Below are 7126 nucleotides of genomic sequence, written 5' to 3' on the forward strand. Positions count from 1 at the left end.
AAAGGCACAATCCTGCTCGTACTTCAGCCAGTAGAAGTACTGCCATTTATTTCAATGGGAAGCAAGATCAGATCTTAGAAAACATTATGGTACAAGTAATTAATTTGTATATATATTTTTAAATACATTTATTTCTATTAATACTGTACCAATACATACATCTTAAGACTATCTGGAGGCTGAAAATGACAGAGAAAACAGCTGCTAGATAGGTAAGTGGAGTGCACTGGCATATCTGATCAAAGAACAGCCCCTATATTATTAATAATAATTATTAGAAATTATTTAGATTGCAGTAGCCCTTGTGACTTATGTGTCCAAACAAATCAACTGAAACTGAAGTATGTAATACTCTGTAGCTTGCAAACAAGCTACAGAGCAAGCATTAATTGCAGACGTTCTTGAATGCCTCGCAAATTATTTACCCATTTCCTCTCTTGTATAAGCCTTGAGCGACTGGCAGTTTTGTGTTTAAAAGGACAATGCAGTTATTGTAGCCTCAGAAATATCTATTTTGTGTTTCACTGGCCACACAGGCCCACAAAGGAGAATTCTCTACTTAACATTATTTTTGTGTTTCTTCCTCTCATTCTTCCTCTCACTCCTGCTGTTTGTCCACTAAGTGATGAATTATGAACTGACTCCCAGTGTGGCGAGGCTCATTCTGCATAGACTCCTGGCATCTCCTCTGGTATTTTTGAAGTCAGAGAGGAAATATTTCCACATTAATGGTGTAGCCTTAGTTGCAGCCATTCTCAGTATTTTGTCAAGATTGTCTGTATTAATTTTCAAATGAGAACCAAATTTTGCTCTTGGTTATCTTGTGTAAATCTGGAGTAACCCCCTTAGGGTCATCCTGATGCAAAACTGGCACTCATGGCGCATGCCATTATTTTGGAAGGCCACAACAGAATATTTGCTGAAATTCACCAGTGTACAGTGCCTGCAGCAGGGCTATGTACTACCTAAGTCCTACTTAACCTTTTAAAAAAGGAGCTGTAAGTGGGAGTTAAGCCTTGTGCTTACCCTCTGCACAGAACTGCATTTGACCCGCACTCACTCTGGTTCATTCACTCTGGTTCATTTTTTGCGTACTTCAAATTACTCAATTTGGAGGGAAATGTGGTGTTTTGTTGATGAGGTAAATGTATCCATTCGAAAGTAGGCAAGTTCTATACTTGCTCTTCTCACTTGATCCTTTCACTGTTTTGTGTCAATGATCACAAATGGTCAGGCCTCAATTCAGGGCTCAGCTTGAGTTTTTATGCATTGGTGTGCTATACCGGCACTTTCCTAGTGACCCCGTAAGTTTCTCTATAATTTGTGCTTCCCTTTTAAATTATGACGGCTGAGACAATCTTCAGAATTTGAACTGATGCAGTGCTGTTTCAGTCTACAGAACAGTAGATAGGGACACTAGCTTTAAGAGAGGTGTGGGTTTCCTCCTTTTACATCAAAGGGGTATTAATGCTGAATGCTAATGATGACAATTTAAATATCAACATTGTTAACTCTTTTGCTGCTGATTTTTGCAGAAACATTTAGCAGCTCTAGGACTGGGGGCAAAGTACTATCACCCTTTCCATCATTCTGACCCCAGCCCAGTATTATCTTTCATCCAAAAATTACCATTTCTAGTAGCAGCATCCTCTTAATACCATGCTGAGACATTCAGGTTGAGAGAACATAGTGCTGAATTGCAACTACATCATTGACAGGTTTCAGAATAACAGCCGTGTTAGTCTGTATTCGCAAAAAGAAAAGGAGTACTTGTGGCACCTTAGAGACTAACCAATTTATTTGAGCATAAGCTTTCGTGAGCTACAGCTCACTTCATCAGATGCATACTGTGGAAAATACAGAAGATGTTTTTATACACACAGACCATGAAAAAAAGTCCAAGTGGGTTTTGGGGGGGGGGAGAAAACCTGGATTTGTGCTGGAAATGGCCCACCTTGATTATCATACACATTGTAAGGAGAGTGATCACTTTAGATAAGCTATTACCAGCAGGAGAGTGGGGTGGGGGAAGAGAAAACCTTTTGTAGTGATAAACACCCATTTTTTTCATGGTCTGTGTGTATAAAAACATCTTCTGTATTTTCCACAGTATGCATCCGATGAAGTGAGCTGTAGCTCACGAAAGCTTATGCTCAAATAAATTGGTTAGTCTCTAAGGTGCCACAAGTACTCCTTTTCTAACTACACCATTGTAATCTCCGGTCCATCAAATGAACCTGCCCTATCCGCCTTAATTTATAAGAGCTGATAACTTCACAACAGTGTTGTATGACTGCAACTGAAGATCATAACCTTCTAAACATTTTCACATGTGAGCAATTGTACTCACCTAACTAGTCCCATTATTTCCAGAATCAGGTTCTAGACTTGCTATACACTTCTACACCACTTTATATTTTCTCTTCTATGTCTAAAAGACAATGCATTTTGAATTAGTGATTTTTATTAATAAAGTATCAGTTATCTATGCAAAAAAAGAAAAGGAGTACTTGTGGCACCTTAGAGACTAACCAATTTATTTGAGCATAAGCTTTCGTGAGCTACAGCTCACTTCATCGGATGCATCCGATGAAGTGAGCTGTAGCTCACGGAAGCTTATGCTCACGAAAGCTTATGCTCAAATAAATTGGTTAGTCTCTAAGGTGCCACAAGTACTCCTTTTCTTTTTTCGAATACAGACTAACATGGCTGTTACTCTGAAAGTTATCTATGCAATTATATTTATCACATATCCTGGGTAAAGTGTATTGATCTCTCTCCATTACTGACGTCACAATTGCTATTGATTTTATATGGAAAGCAATCAGGCCCAGCTCCTCAATGGTATCTAGTTGCCTAACTACCATTGAAATCAATGAGGGAGAGAAGGTGAGTCAAGTATCACAGGGGTAGCCATGTTAGTCTGGTTCTGTAAAAGTGGCAAAGAGTCCTATGGCACCTTATAGTCTAACAGACGTATTGGACCATGAGCTTTCGTGGGTGAATACCCACTTCGTCGGATTCATGTAGTGGAAATTTCCAGAGGCAGGTATAAATATGTAAGCAAGAATCAGGCTAGGGATAACGAGGTTAGTTCAATCAGGGAGGATGAGGCCCTCTTCTAGCAGTTGAGGCGTGAACACCAAGGGAGGAGAAACTGCTTTTGTAGCTGGCGAGCCATTGACAGTCTTTGTTTAATCCTGAGCTGATGGTATCAAATTTGCAAAAGAACTGAAGCTCAGCAGTTTTTCTTTGAAGTCTGGTCCTGAAGTTTTTTTTCTGCTTTAAATCTGCTATTGTGTGTCCAGGGAGGTTGAAGTGTTCTCCTACAAGTTTTTGTATATTGCCATTCCTAATATCTGATTTGTGTCCATTTATCCTTTTACGTAGGGACTGTCCAGTTTGGCTGATGTACATAGCAGAAGGGCATTGCTTGCACATGAGGGCGTAGATTACATTGGTGGACGTGCAGGTGAATGAACTGGTGATGGTGTGGCTGATCTGGTTAGGTCCTGTAATGGTGTCACTGGTATAGATATGTGGGCAGAGTTGGCATCGAGGTTTGTTGCATGGATTGGTTCCTGAGTTAGAGTTACTATGGTGCGGTGTGTAGTTGCTGGTGAGAATATGCTTCAGGTTGGCGGGTTGTCTGTGGGCAAGGACTGGCCTGCCTTCCAAGGCCTGTGAAAGTGAGAGATCGTTGTCCAGGATGGGTTGTAGATCACTGATGATGTGTTGGAGAGGTTTTACCTGAGGACTGTATGTGATGGCCAGTGGAGTTCTGTTGGTTTCTTTCTTGGGCTTGTCTTGCAGCAGGAGGCTTTTGGGTACATGTCTGGCTCTGTTGATCTGTTTCCTTATTTCCTCTTGTGGGTATCATAGTTTTGAGAATGCATGGTGAAGATCTTGTAGGTGTTGGTCTCTGTCTGAGGGGTTGGAGCAAATGCGGTTGTACCTCAGCGCTTGGTTGTAGACAATGGATCGTGTGGTGTGTCCAGGATGGAAGCTGGAGGCATGAAGGTAGGCATAGTGGTCGGTGGGTTTTCGGTATAGGGTGGTGTTAACGTGACCATCACTTATTTGCACCGTGGTGTCTAGGAAGTGGACCTCCCTTGTAGATTGGTCCAGGCTGAGGTTGATGGTGGGGTGGAAGCTATTCAAATCATGGTGGAATTCTTCCAGGGTTTCCTTCCCATGGGTCCAGATATTCCAGTCAAGTAATATCTTTTACTGGACCATCTTCTGTTGGTGGAAGAGACAAGCTTTCAGGTTTAGGATTATTCTTTAGGATTAGCTCAAAAACTTGTCTATTCCACCGCCAGAAGTTGGTCCAGTTAGAGATATTACCTGACCCACCTAGTATCTCATATCCTGGGCCAACATGGCTACAACAACGTTAAAAGCAAGAGGAATTAGGTATCTAAATATATTTGAGGATCTGGGTCTCAAATACTATAGTGATTGGCAAACAGATTACATAGTTTCTGCTGCAAAGCCTACTACTTGTGTCACAGGGAAAGATGGTAGTATACTAGAGAGGAAGACAGTCAGGTGACAATTCGAGGAGAAACTGAGGCAGTGGGTGAGCCCAGAATCAGAGATGGCTTTGTTTCAACTATGGGCAAACTAATTCTAAGATGCTGTGAAAGTGGAAGTGACTATGTATTTCATGATTCTTGATTGAGCATAATTTCTCAATGTTACATTAACGTAATTCTCTATGACACACTCGTTCACAATGCATAGCATGAAAATCTCTCTGTTTCCTAAACTGAGTATTGTTTGTGCTATGTCACTGCCACAGTGACTGTACCATGGAACTGCAGGTGCTTGCATTATCTTGAGGGTGGCCAGACGTCCCGTTTTTAAAGGGACAGCCCTGTATTTAAGCGCTCCTGCAAGTGTCCCAACTTTTTCCTAAAAACAGGCAAATTGTCCCATATTTTCTCTGTACCCCCTCACCCCCCCAATCAGTACTGGCAGGTCCTGCTGCTGGCCGGATCCCTGCTTGCCTGCTGCCCGCCCAACAGTGGTGAGTGGGGGGTCCAGTGGCTGACAATGGGGGTGGGTGTGCAAGGCTGGTGGCAGGGCAAAGCTGCCGCACGTGGGACCAGCTGCTCCCCCTGCTGGTCCACCAGCGCAGCCCCCACTGTATGCCGGCTCTCAGCCAGCAGGGCCCCGCCCAGTGGTGAGCTGGAGCCGGTTCGCTGGAACAAGTTCGCTGGAACCAATCGTTAAATTTAGAAGCCCTTTCAGAACCGATTGTTCCTTGAGGGACAACTGGTTCTAAAAGGGCTTATAAATTTAACTGGCCAAAAGTGGCGCCTTAGGCGCCGGCTCCATGGGTGCTCCAGGACTGGAGCACCCAAGGGGAAAATTTGGTGGGTGCGGAGCACCCACCGGCAGCTCCCCGGCCCCAGCTCACCTCCACTCCGCCTCCTCCCCTGAACGCGCCACCCCCTCTGCTTCTCCACCCCCCCAGGCTTTCTGCGAATCTGCTGTTCGCGCGGGAAGCCGGGGCAGGTTGAAAAGCAAGCGGCAGCTTCGCACTCAGGCCCAAGGAGGTGGAGGTGAGATGAGGCAGGGGGGCGCGAGGAGGGCCGCCCACGCCGCAGCAGGTAACCCGGGGGGGCAGGGACCGCGCAGGAGAATCGCTCCCCACCCCAGCTCATCTCATGGAGTCGGCGCCTAAGGCACCACTTTTAATGTGATCAGTGGGGGGAGCGTCTGCTCCCCGGCTAGCTACGCTCTCCCGCCCCTAGGAACCAGAGGGACCTGCCGGATGCTTCCTGGGAGCTGCCCCAGGTAAGCACCGCCGGGACTCCCCACCTAGTCCCCCAGCAGGTCCCTCTGGCTCTTAGGGGTGGGGTGGGCACCCACTACGGTGGTCCATGAGACCCTCCTGCCCTGTTCTGGGGCCAGTCAGGGGACAGGGGAGGGGGGTGGATGGGGCTGGGGTCGGGGGGGGCATCAAGGAATGCGGGGGGTTGGATGGGGCAGAAGTCCAGGGGCGGGGGTGGGCAATGACCCCCTTGTGGGGTGAGGAGGGAACCGGTTGTTAATATTTTGGCATCTCATCACTGGCACCGCCCCCATCCTGTTTCTGGCCAGCACTGGCTGCTGCCCACCCATCGACCCTTTATGTGCTCCCTCTCTAGCTGTCCTCTCCCGGCTTTGCCCCTTTGTCCCCCCGCCCCCATCCCTGCTGTTCCTCTATATCACCCCCTCACCCTTCCTGGCATGGTGCATCCTGCTCCCAGCGTTCATCAACAGGCTGGCCGGCAGGCTCCTTCTTTCCCTCATTGCCTCTGGCTGGGCTGGCACCCTGGGAAAGCCCAAGACCCTCTGTCCCGGGGCACTGGCCAGGAGGAGCCAAGTCCAGCATGTGCCAAAGTCCCGCACAGTGCAGGCATGGGGAAGCCTCTCCAGCCCTCAGCTAAGCTCTGGAGTGTCGGGGTGGGGGGTGGATTTCCGGCCTGTTCACACCCCAAACCTGCAAGCTCCACAGCAGTCCCCCCAGGCTTATTACCCTCTTCACCTGTTCCCCCCCCCCCCGCCCACTCCCTGGGTCCTGCCCCCAGGGAGCCCGGGGCTGCTCCATCCCCTAGGCACCATCCCCTGCTGAGCCACCCCTCTGGCCAGGTTTGCTGAAGCCCCTGCAGTCAGGTTCCTTGGGCCTTGGTGCGCAATGCATTCTTAAGGTTTAACCCCTTCCTGCCCATGCTGTAGCCAGGGGACAGGAGGTGGCTGGGTTGCGTCAGTGGCCAGCAGCAGTCTGGAGGTGTTAGCTGCCTTTCCACACTGTGTGGGCAGGAAGAGACAAGCTGCTTCCAGTCACAAGTGTTGGGGAGAGAAGAGATGAGCTCTGCAAAGACATGGGTCAGGTCATCCCTTCCCTCCATCTCCCCTGCAGCCTGGAAGCAGCTCCTGTCCCTTCCCTCCTGCATAGTGCCGAAAGGCTGCTGCTGGCCACATTCTGGTGTGAACCCTGGCAGAAATCTGGGCGGGGGCATGTGACCCTATGTGACCACACACACACACGTTGCCCTGGGAAGACATGGCGCCAGGTACCAGGAGAGGCGGGTCTAGGGTGACCAGATGTCCTGATTTTATAGGGACAGTCCCG

Source organism: Chelonia mydas, chromosome 10, assembly GCF_015237465.2.
Source record: "Chelonia mydas isolate rCheMyd1 chromosome 10, rCheMyd1.pri.v2, whole genome shotgun sequence".
Taxonomy (NCBI): Eukaryota; Metazoa; Chordata; order Testudines; family Cheloniidae; genus Chelonia; species Chelonia mydas.